General features: G+C 48.2%; 1 protein-coding gene across 4 annotated transcripts in view; it reads right to left on the minus strand.

Moving 5' to 3' along the window:
• Positions 1–8,923, minus strand: part of OTUD7A (OTU deubiquitinase 7A) — a 151,387-nt gene extending 142,464 nt beyond the window's left edge. The window contains exon 1 of one of the 4 annotated variants that reach the window (XM_053272691.1): positions 8,897–8,923. The gene's annotated coding sequence lies outside the window, so the exon portion shown is untranslated. Of the gene's footprint in view, positions 1–7,103; positions 7,197–7,969; positions 8,082–8,525; positions 8,854–8,896 lie in introns of those variants that run through there. The other 3 variants (XM_053272690.1, XM_053272689.1, XM_053272693.1) reach the window with 3 other exon arrangements.
• Positions 8,924–11,834: the final 2,911 nt, after the last annotated feature.

Here is an 11,834-nt window from a genome sequence, read left to right on the forward strand (position 1 = left end):
AGAGCAGAAGGTTCCAAGTTCCCTCCCTGCCATCTCCAAGATAGCGCTGAGAGAAATTCCTGCCTGCAACCTTGGAGAGAAGCCGCTGGCAATCTGTGTAGACAATACTGAGCTAGATGGACCAAGGGTCTGACTCAGTATATGGAAGCTTCCTATGTTCCTATATCCAAGCTCATATCATCTTCTACAAACCAAAGACAAATAATTAATTTTGCTTCTCTGCAATACTGCTTTCTTCCTAAAACTTCCCATGTAACCATGTTTATACTTGGAGTCTTCCTCTTCTACATAAGGTTTAGTATCCACAAACAAATCAACATACCTGCATCTGATTAGTCAACAAAAGTTGAGATGAAAAAAGCAGCCCTTCACCACTTTTCTCATCAAGTTTCTCTAGTGCTCAGACAACAGTTTATTATAATCTGAATGTTTTTGTAGCACAAATACATAGCTTTGCCTTTCTCAAAGTTTCAAAAACCATAATGCCTCAAAGGATGACGTCTGTTTTAAAATGAATATCTTGATGGTAATTCTTTAACAGAAGCGGGGAAACCCAGCAACTTCTCTCCACTTAATTCTGAAGAATTCAGTGACAACAGCCATCTTTAGGAAGATACATGGGTACAATTCAATTCAAGGTTTACACCTTTAGCTGCTTGAACATCACATTGTGCAAAGGAAAAACCCAAGCCAGACAATTATTCCTTGAGAAGGAAACAAACCAATAGTCTACTGCCAATCTCCCCTCCCCGAGAATGGATTTTAAAACTAATGATTTTCCATTTTAAAAGATTAATTCATTTATCTTAAATGCTTAAGAAAGAACTGTAGACCAGAAATGGTTATTAAAATATAGTGTTCAATAAGACAAAATTTAAGAAAATTCATCTATCATGTGCCATTCAGACACAGAGCCTTGAATCTAAAATGACAACAGTTTTATTCAGCATACACGAATGAATTTTTTGAAAAACATTTGGCAACCCAGGACTAATCAGCTGCAATGGCTTAACTGTCTATATTAGCATTTCAGGTTTTTTGATGTGCTGTCACAGCTGTTTGTATGCCCTTTCCAAAGGCCAGTACAAACTACTGATTATTAGGATCGGACTCCAAGAATGTAAGTGTTTTATAGTTTTATACCATTCACCCATTGAATAATCCTATGAGGTAGTTTATTGCTATTCTCATTGCACTATCCAGGGGCAGGAAGGTTGGAAGATAATGGTGGTAGCCAAGCACATTCCTGGTAAGAATTAAATGGGAAACCAAGCTTTCTATACCATCCACCACTCAAATGAAAGCTATTTTTATTGCTGGGAGGTGAGTGAGAGGAATATCTGTGCTGCCACGTATGACATATGGGCATATCTGAAGGAATAATCTCATTTGAACCTCCCTACAAGGCATGTGAAGAATCCCAGTTCCCAAGTTTTTTAAGGAGATTAAGAACATAAGAACAGCCCTGCTGGATCAGGCCCAAAGAGGCCCATCAGATGCCGCTGGAAGCCACAGGCAGGAGTTGAGGGCATGCCCTTTCTCCTGCTGTTACTCCCCTGCAACTGGTACTCAGAGGCATCCTGCCTTTGAGGCTGGAGGTGGCCTGTAGCCCTCCGACTAGTAGCCAATGATAGACCTCTCCTCCATGAAGTTATCCAAACCCCTCTTAATATATTACATGAAACCAATAAAACAAGGATTGTAAATAGAACAATATCGGACCTCTGAAAAGTATAAGCATGCATATGTATTCAGTACTTGGTTTGGGCCCCTTTTGCAGCAATTACTGCCTCAATGCGGCGTGGCATGGATGCTATCAGCCTGTGGCACTGCTGAGGTGTTATGGAAGACCAGGATGCTTCAATAGCGGCCTTCAGCTCTTCTGCATTGTTTGGTCTCATGTCTCTCATCCTTCTCTTGGCAATGCCCCATAGATTCTCTATGGGGTTCAGGTCAGGCGAGTTTGCTGGCCAATCAAGCACAGTAATCCCATGGTCATTGAACCAGGTTTTGGTACTTTGGGCAGTGTGGGCAGGTGCCAAGTCCTGCTGGAAAATGAAGTCAGCATCCCCATACAGCTCGTCTGTGGAAGGAAGCATGAAGTGCTCCAAAATCTCCTGATAGACGGCTGCGTTGACCCTGGACTTAATGAAGCACAGTGGACCAACACCAGCAGATGACATGGCTCCCCAAATCAACACAGACTGTGGAAAGTTCACACTGGACTTCAAGCATCTTGCATTGTGTGCCTCTCCATTCTTCCTCCAGACTCTGGGTCCTTGGTTTCCAAATGAGATGCAAAAGTTGCTCTCATCAGAAAAGAGGACTTTGGACCACTGAGCAACAGACCAGTTCTTTTTTTCTTGAGCCCAGGTAAGACGCTTCTGACGTTGTTTGTTGTTCAGGAGAGGCTTGACAAGAGGAATACGACATTTGAAGCCCATGTCCAGGATCCGTCTGTGTGTGGTGGCTCTTGATGCACTAACTCCAGCCTCAGTCCACTCCTTGTGAAAGTCCCCAACACTTTTGAATGGCCTTTTCCTGACAATCCTCTCCAGGCTGCGGTCATCCCTGCTGCTTTTTCACCTTTTTCTTCCACACTTTTCCCTTCCACATAACTTTCTATTGATGTGCTTTGATACAGCACTTTGGGAACATCCAACTTCTTTGGCAATTACCTTTTGAGGCTTTCCCTCCTCATGGAGGGTGTCAATGATGGTTTTCTGCACAACTGTCAAGTCAGCAGTCTTTCCCATGATTGTGATTCCTAATGAACCAGACTGAAAGACCATTTAAAGGCTCAGGAACCCTTTGCAAGTGTTATGGATTGATTAGCTGATTGGAGTGGGACACCTGGAGCCTAGACTGTTGAACCTTTTCACAATATTCTAATTTTCTGGGATTGTGGATTTGGGGTTCTCATGAGCTGTACACCATGATCATCACAATTATAACAAATTAAGGCTTGACTTATCTCACTTTGCATGCGTCTATCTCATATATCAGTTTCACCTTTTAATTTGCATTACTGAAATTAATGAACTTTTGCACGATATTCTAATTTTTTTAGTTTCACCTGTATAAGATGGTACCCCTAATTCAAAGGAACAATCTGGATTTGATCCTAGATACAGTTAGGCATATGAACATCTACTGGAAAGTTCAACCAGTACTGATTTCAATACATAAGGAAATGTATTGCTATCACTGTTAGCAATGTTAAGTGGGCCTTTCCATGATGGCATCAGAAAACGGAATAGCCCTCCTGCGAAGGTTAGGCAAACTATCTTGTTGAACAGTTTCAGGCTGCTGGTCACAACATCTCTGCTGATCCAAGCTCAATTTTTGTTTTTAAAGCTCTTTTGACTTCTGTATTTTTTACTTCCAATTCTGATCCAATATGAACGTAGCTCTTAAGAGGTGTTGATATAAGAAGGATCTAGCATGTGCAGTATTAGTCTCATAGTTTGCCCTAAACAATACTGAGTGTTTTGAAAGCAGCACAAGAGCACAGAGAGTAGGACTTAAAAGATTTTGCCCAGCAGGAAGGATACAAGCCAAAATAAAAAAAGGTGAACAGTGTTAGCATGCCAAAAAAAAAAAAAAAATAGCATTAAGAATGCACAGAAGTCGCATAAAAGCTCCCAATTACATGTTTTTGTCAGCAGTTCATGAAGCAATGGAGAGATGAAAATAACTGCAAAAGTTAGTTATATTTCACCATCAAATTACTTGCATTTTAGAGTAAACATATAATCACCACTAAGGAATATCTTGCTCTTTTATTTGCTAGTATAAAATATTACAAGAACACCCATAATTAAATCTCTATGGGGTATAGAATCTTCTTTAAACAAATTCGCTAAGACATATCAGTGGCTAATCCCATGTGTGGCAGGTCTCACGAGAGTTCGCAAGCAGCTGCCCAGATATGACGGGGAAGAAAACAGCGGTGGCCGACGGCCAGTCGGCCACCGGGAGGAAGTGTGGCGGCTGCCGGGAGGAAGCGGTGGGCCGGCCGGCCGCTGGGAGGAAGTGGCCAGCTGGCAAGAAGAAGCAGTCGCTGGCAGGAGGAGGTAGCAGGCCAGCAAAAGGGAGGGTGGCCGGGTGGCTGGTCAAGAGGCCAGCCGGGAAAATAAGCACTGACGGGGCAGGTGGGGTGGGGAGGTGGGAGAGAAAACAGCTGCAGCAAACTAGAGGCGTGGATGCTCTGCGCTTGGCCCAGCTAGTAAAAGATAATTCTCCACTTCCCACAACAGACAAGTACCCTGAAAAAACCCAAGCATTAAGCTACCATTTCCTCTAATGCATGGAAGGTTTGGCTTCCTCATGATATCTTAACTAGTAAACAAAGAAAAATCAAGGAACACAATCTGGATATACTCTCAGCCATTCCCAAGATCGTTTTACCACATGCAAAGACCCTGAAATCAACTAGTATTGGTTTCAGTACATGAAACGATAGTTGTGTGAAATGGGCTCTATCTAAAGGACACAAAGAAGCTAAAAGTATGGAGCATAGTCTAGCTAAAGTTAAGCACTCATAAACCCCATTGATTTCAGTGTGGGAGATTGAATGGCAATCCTATACCACCAAAGGTCTTGTGGCACTTTAAACATTAACACATTTATTTTAATATTAACTTTTGTGGACTATAGTTCAGAGGCACGAGGCATTTTCCTTATCAGGCAGATACATGGGTAGCGGGGAAATTACTTGACTAGCAAGCCAGAGGTTGCCGGATCAAATCCCCACTGGTATGTTTCCCAGACTATCAGGCAGCTGCAATATAGGGAGATGCTGAAAGGCATCATCTCACACTGCGCGGGAGGAGGCAATGGTAACCCCCTCCTGTATTGTACCAAAGACAACCACAGGGCTCTGTGGGCGCCAGGAGTCGACACCGACTCAAGGGCACACTTTACTTTACATAGAGAAAACGGGGGGCAGGGGAGGAGCTAAACAGTGAGTCAAATGTTTACAGTACTCTTGAGTATATGTACTTGCCAAAAGACATTGACACTTCATACATCTGAAAAAAGTATGTAGTCCACTAATACTACCATAAGTTTGCTGGTTTCTAATTCCATGTTTGCCAATCCATTCTTGGTAGAATTTATCTGCAACACCGGGCAAGTTATTCTTTGTATCCAAAGAGTTATGAGATATTCAGAACTCAGTTGGATATTATCTTATAGGCAATGATATAGGGTTGCAATGACACTGGTTCATGAACAATGGGACACACTAGGATTTGGACCAACAGAAATTCCCTATAGGCATCATTTGGATAACAGTCATTTCACTATACTTCCAAGACTATAATGAGAAAGCTTGAAATGGTGGGCAACAATACCACAAGCACTATATGTGTCATAATATATATTTATATTAAGAAGGTAACCATTAAGGAACCACCATCACAATCCTATACACAGAATGAAATAACGTAAGGGGTCTTAAGAGGGCCTTGAAGATTCCATTTGGTTCTCTATACATAAGTAGCAAAGAACCTGTAGACTTCCCCTCTCACCCCACCTGCTGCCTGCAAATACTTTTTTTTAGTTATCCCCCAGATTGTTTTTGTTTAAATTTGTTTTTTAAAAAGCAAAGCCATGGCCAGACGTTGGCTAGTGAAACAGGAATTGCACCTGTATCCAGCTGTACATGTGAATAAAAACCAGCCAATTGAGGGAGAGAGAGAATGGAGTATCTTGCTCTGGCCAACTGTACCCCTGAAGATCATAAGAACTAGATCATGGAGCTGTGAGGCACTGTCATCAGACCTCACAAGGTATGCCTATAAAGCATGATTGCCCTTCCTAGCCGGCCCTGCTGTCTGTGCTCCTGAGAGGCCTGTAGCAACCATCATAGTTGTAGACGAATGAGATTGTGCCAAAAAGGCAGAGCTGTCAACAAGCAACATAAGCAATTATTGATCTCAGTATTTGGGGTTGAAAATGTGCTTTCGTTTTTCAACCTTGTGGCATTAAAAAACACATCCTTCCTCTTAAATCACACACTATGAGAATCAGGCCTACAACATGAAGCTAAAGAGAAATACGATCCAGATTTCCCTTCTCTTGGCTTCTTATTCTGGTGGTTTTGGTTTGGATTTCAAATAATCAACTGTTATTGTAATGATCTTATGTTGTTGCTCTTTAACATTTTTTTTTAAAAGAGTCCTCTCACAGGCTGCATTTAAAAGCTTCCTTGTCCATCAGACTGCCCCCTCCTTTGCCCCCAATGTCCTAGCTACAGGCCGGAAATGGTGCAAGCTCATTTGTCCAACATATGAAATGGACAGTTTAAGGAGCATTACTGTGTATTGTTATAATCAGACTGCACAATGATAAAGCACAAACCAAAGCAACAATGCACAAAGACGGATTCAACATATATGCTGCACTCAGGTACTTTTCAATTATACTGCAAAAGAATCAAAACATCTGGAAGGCAAATTTTGATTTCATAAGTAAAAATAAAGCAGCAGTCTAATCAATTCATAATTAAACAAATAGAACAAAAGAGCAAACAGGTTTTTTCTAAGCCAGCTGCATTTTTAGACTCACATAAGATCTTTTCATATCACAACAACACAGTTCTACAAGCTATAGAAGCAGATCTGAGAGATGTCTCGCCCACCTAGGCAGCCTATGACTGAGTCAGGATTTGACCCACAACTTATAGAACCAAGCCAAGCCATTCTGTTCCCCCGGTCCATTACAGGTCTCATTGAAAAGCATCTCACAAAAGAGACCTGATACATGGCACATATGTCCACCCTGCCTGTCTTAATAAATCATAACAGCAGAATTTGAGCCCTTTCCAGAGAGACGGCTAGGGACCTCACCGATTTTAAATGAGCCAATGCCTTATACTTCGTGGCTAGTTCTAGACTGCGTGCAAAAGCAAGCAAGCCAACCAACCATGAATTAAAATGGCATTTGGTTTAAAACACACGTAGTCCAAGAACTAACAGTCACAGCTCCGTGGGCCTAGCAGTGATCTGACAGCTCTTGGGTGATGGCTGAAAGCTTAAAGCGGGGCTTCTAACCCAGTTAAAGCCAAACCCATCTTCAATCCGCATGCAAAGACCTACCACGACCTTCGCGTCCGACTTGGAGCCAGAACCACCCCCTGTCCACATACTGCAGGTCTACTGGTAACTGCATTTCATGGCATGCCATGCTCTGTGGACGGCTGCACTGCTTTGGAGCAGGAGGGTGTTGTGGGGGGGGGGAGAGGAGAAGGTGAAGGAAAAGGCAGGCGAGTTGGGTACCCGATGACATCATCAGTGCTGGCCACATCCAGAGGGTCACGGAAGAAGGTATGTGGGCCCACCTCTGTCTGTTGCCTCCTGGCCAGCAAAGCCGCCCCCCCGCCCCCCCCAATCAAGCTCCCAACCCTAGCAAGCCGCCGCGACCCGCCCCCGCCCGAAGCCCGAGTCTCTCCTTGCCTTGGTCCGGGCGGGGCTGCTGCCGCTGCCTGGGGTGGCTCCCAGACTAGGCTGCCCATCCCAGCCTCCTCCAGCGTGCACGGGGCCCACCGCCCCACAGGTGTGCGGCTGCCATCCCCGCAGCTCCAGGGCCACCGGGAGGGGACATGATGCGGGGCGGCGGCGGCGGGCCAGCCACATCCGCCGCCTCCATGGCACTCTGCAGGCACCCGAGTCGAGAGGCAGAGCGAGGCTCCGCAGGAAGAAGGGGCGCTGCTCCCCCGGGCCCGCTCGCCCGCGCCCTCTGCACGGGGGCCCAGCCTCACTCCCCCCCCCCAAGGATGCGGGGACCACGCAGGACGGGGGCCGACCCAGCAGCGAGGGGCCCGCGCAAGGAAGGCAGCCGCAGCCCGGGCGCGATTAGGCGGCCCCGCGCGGGCTGGGCTGGGGGCTCGTCGAGGGAGCCGCTCCCCCCTTCCTCCGGCGAGCATCCGAGCGCCAGCAGCCCCCGGCCCGCCCGCCTCACTCACCTGCTCGCAGCAGCCCAGCCCAGCCCCTCCGCCATCCCTGCTCAGCAGCAGCAGCAGCGGCGGCCATGCACTGGAGGCGGGCGGGGGATGGAGGTGGCGGCGGCGGCGGCGGCTGCGCTTCTGGGTGGGCGAGCAGGTCCCGCGCGCTCCGGGGCTCCCGAGGTAGGGCGCGGGGGCGAGCCACTTGTCCCGGGGGGGGGGGCGGGGGACGGCCGGCAGGACAGCTTATCCCCCCACCCCCCGAGCCGGCTGGGGGCGGGAAGGCAAGGAGAGGCAGCGCTTCTGCAATGCAGGCGCAGCCGCCCGCCCGCCCGCTGCTTGCCCGCCCGCCACGGGGACCGGCCGCGGGGAGCGAGGCGGCCGGCTGGCTAACGAGAAGATGCTGCCGCCGCCGCCTCCTCTCGCGGCCCCTCCGGGGTGTGGCGGCCTCCCTCCCTGCCGGTGCCCGCTGCGAGCCGGGCGCAGGAGGAGCCCCGCAGCCTGGCACCCCCGGCCGGGGCTGCCGCCGCCGCCGCCTCTGCTGCGTGCGGGAGGGGCCGAGCGAGGGGCGCCTCACCTTCTCCTCCTCCTCCTCCTCCTCCTGCTCGGCTGGGGCTGCTGGTGCCGCCTCGTCCGCCGCCGTCCCCATGAAGTCACCCGGCGGCGGCAGCTGCAGCGGCGGCTCTCGCCGAAAGGGCCGTCCCACTCGCCTCACGCCGGCGCCCTGGTGTGCTGGGGCAGCCGCCGAGAAGACGGCCGGCGGGCGCCGGCGCCACCTCTCCTCGCAAGCCTCGGGAGGGACCCCCGGCGGGCGCGCGGCGCAGTGGCAACCGGCAGGCTGGCCGGGCCGGGGGTCTCTCTCGCTCGCTCTCTCTCGGTCTGGGAGGGGCGGGGTGGCGGCCCAGCAGCGGCAGCAGGAGGAGACGCCCCCCCCCGCCCTCGTCGCACCTGCCGCCGCCGCCAGGTGTCTGCACTCTGCAGCGCGCAACTGGGAAGGCCCTGCGGTTGGCCGGTTAGGGTTAATAGCGGGAGTGGCGGCGCGTGCACCACTCCCGGGGACCGAAGGCGGCCGCGACTGGCTCCTGGGGGCCGGCCGAGGCCCGTCTCGAGGGTGCTGCTTATTCAAGCCACTCTGGGTACGAGCCAGTTAATGCAATCGGATGCAAGTGGAATGAATGCAATATCAACATTTCACTTTTGACGTTCTGGCAGGCCAAGGTTAATTTCACTGCCTGTGAAACAAGTCGAATGAACATGCCTTCCGATAAAAGAAATACCATACCGTTTGTACAAACAGCACATCATACTATGCGTTGTTCTTCCTTTCCCAAATCATCACACTTAACAGGGGGCACTAGAGGGGCTGCACAGCTTGGGCCCTCCCCACTATGAATAGTTATTTACTGCTTTCCAAAAAAAAAGCTGTTTACATAGATATAAAGAAATGAAATGAAATGAAATGGGTCCCTGTCCTCAAAGGGCTCACAATCTAAAAAGAAACATCAGGTAGACACCAGCAAGAGCCCCTAGACAGGGACACTGTGATGGGACCACAACTCCCATCATCCCTGACTATTGGTCACTGTGGCTGGGGATGATGGGAGTTGTAATCCAGCAGCACCTGGACAGCCAAAGTTGTATAGCCCTGTTCACACATTTTGTTCAACACACGCGTACGGTGATTCACACGTCACATTCCAAACAGGTACCACACTGAATTTCCTGACGGTCGCCTGCCTTTGAGAGGGTCTGTACATCATTTCACTTTTAAAATACATGCATGTTCAATCATTCACACACACACAGTCTTTAGGCACATGCAACAAAATGTCCAAATAGGGCTTGTGTGCGTGACTCTTCATGGATATTTGTTTTGGTTTCTGTACTGTAAGCCGCCTTGAGTGCAATCGTATAGCAAAGGCAGGCTATAACTCAGTAATAAATAAATACTCAAAATGTAAACACAAGTGTTCTTCCGGACCGGTTCACTGGATTGGTTTGTTTTTGCAGTTTAATTGTGAAGGTATCCAAGAACAGGCCACTAGACCTTGCATTGATCTTCTCCCCCCATGGCTCTACTGAAATTGCAGCCCACGAATTGGCGTGGAAGTCACAGAAACGAAACCAGTTTGAAAATGGAATAATTCTGCAGAGGTGCCGTCTGCCCCACAGCTTCATATTCTGTCTGGTGTTAGCTGAACTCTTAAAAATATACTTTAAGAATAACATTATTCAACCCCTGTTGACACTGATGGCTTAGGGCTTGCCCATATGGTACTTACTTTGGTTACACCAGGATAATGTTGATGCATTGTGAAGTTCTGTGGTTTCTGGGTACAACTGTGCTAAATTATTCACACTGGATTTCAGAGTAGATTTCACAGAAAGGTCGGATTGTTTTCTGTTTCAGTGTTAAGTTGTTGTTGAAACCCTGGCTGGGACAGTGGGCCAGTCTTTCTGCATGTGGCCCATCTTTCCTTACAGTTAAACTCCCCTCGAGTCCACTTCAGATATTTGAAAATGGAAAATTACTGAGGGGCATCTTCTCTCCCCAAATCAGGCCAGACCTCTGTTGCCCCCCTTGGTGGCCCATGCAGATATTATGTTGGACCTGCACTTAGTTGCTTGCACATATAGACATGTTTTTGTGTGGGTGGCTACATGCACTTAGAACATGAATCTGGGTCCAGGCCCCCTCAAATGCAGGCTACAAACACATCACAAAAGGCCATGAGCAATCAACTCAATATTGCCAGAGACACATGGACATAGCCCTTGGGAAACTGGAATATTACAATACCTGCCCCCTAGAAACACTGAGGTGAGTGATTAATTTTATTTGCAGAGAGTTCTTCATGCTTCACTTTGAACAGTTTAGCTGTTATAATAAGGTAGAGTGTGCCCTCCTGTCGGAGTCGACTCCTGGCACCCACAGAGCCTTGTGGTTGTCTTTGGTAGATTACAGGAGGGGTGTACCATTCCCATCTCCCGCGAAATATGAGATGATGCTCTTCAGCATCTTCCCTGTGTTGCTGCTGCCCGACAGAGGCGTTTCCCATCAACTGGGAAATGGAATGCTCTCCCAGTGGCCATTCACTCCTTGGAATCCATCACAGTTTTTAGGAAGCTTGTTAAATCTTGGCTTTTTATCCAGGCCTTTACATGATTGTTTCTATTGCTGCTTCTGTGTGTTTTATATGTTTGTATTTTATATATTTTAAATCAGACTTGTTCCACATTTTTAGTCTAATATTTTTAATTGTTAATTTTTATTGTATGTTTTTAAAACTTCTGTAAACCACCTTGGGATTGTTTTTAATGAACTGCAGTATATAAATTTAACAATAAATTAAACAAAAATACCACAAGATACAAAATCAACATGAAAAGCTTTATTTGCATATGGAAGTGGCTTTTATACAGTGTCCAATAGGGATGTGCACAGAACCGCAGCGGGGAGGCTCGAAGGCAGCGGGGGGGGTGTCTCTCTTTAAGAGCGCAGGAGGGTGCACTTCCCCTTCCCGCCACTCCCCCCCCCCACTGGCGTCTGTGTTTTGCAAAGCCGATCAGGGCGGCAGCAATGTACCCCCCTGCCACCCCGTTGCCCTCGTCTTCTGGATGTGACCGGAAGTTGCCTGTGTTGGCGCGTGCAGGCGCGTCAGCAGCTTCCAGTCATATCCAGAAGACGAGGGCAACGGAGTGGTAGGGAGGTACATTGCTGCCGCCCCGATCGGCTTTGCAAAACATGGATGCCGGCAGGGGGAAAGCAGCAGGAGGGGTAAGTGCACCCTCCCCCGCTCTTAAAGAGACACCCCTCAGCCTTCGAACCGGAGGATCCGGCAGTTCTTTGAACGGGTTCGGAAGCCTATCAAGGGCCTCCAAACCG

This window comes from Hemicordylus capensis, chromosome 10, assembly GCF_027244095.1.
Source record: "Hemicordylus capensis ecotype Gifberg chromosome 10, rHemCap1.1.pri, whole genome shotgun sequence".
Lineage (NCBI taxonomy): Eukaryota > Metazoa > Chordata > Lepidosauria > Squamata > Cordylidae > Hemicordylus > Hemicordylus capensis.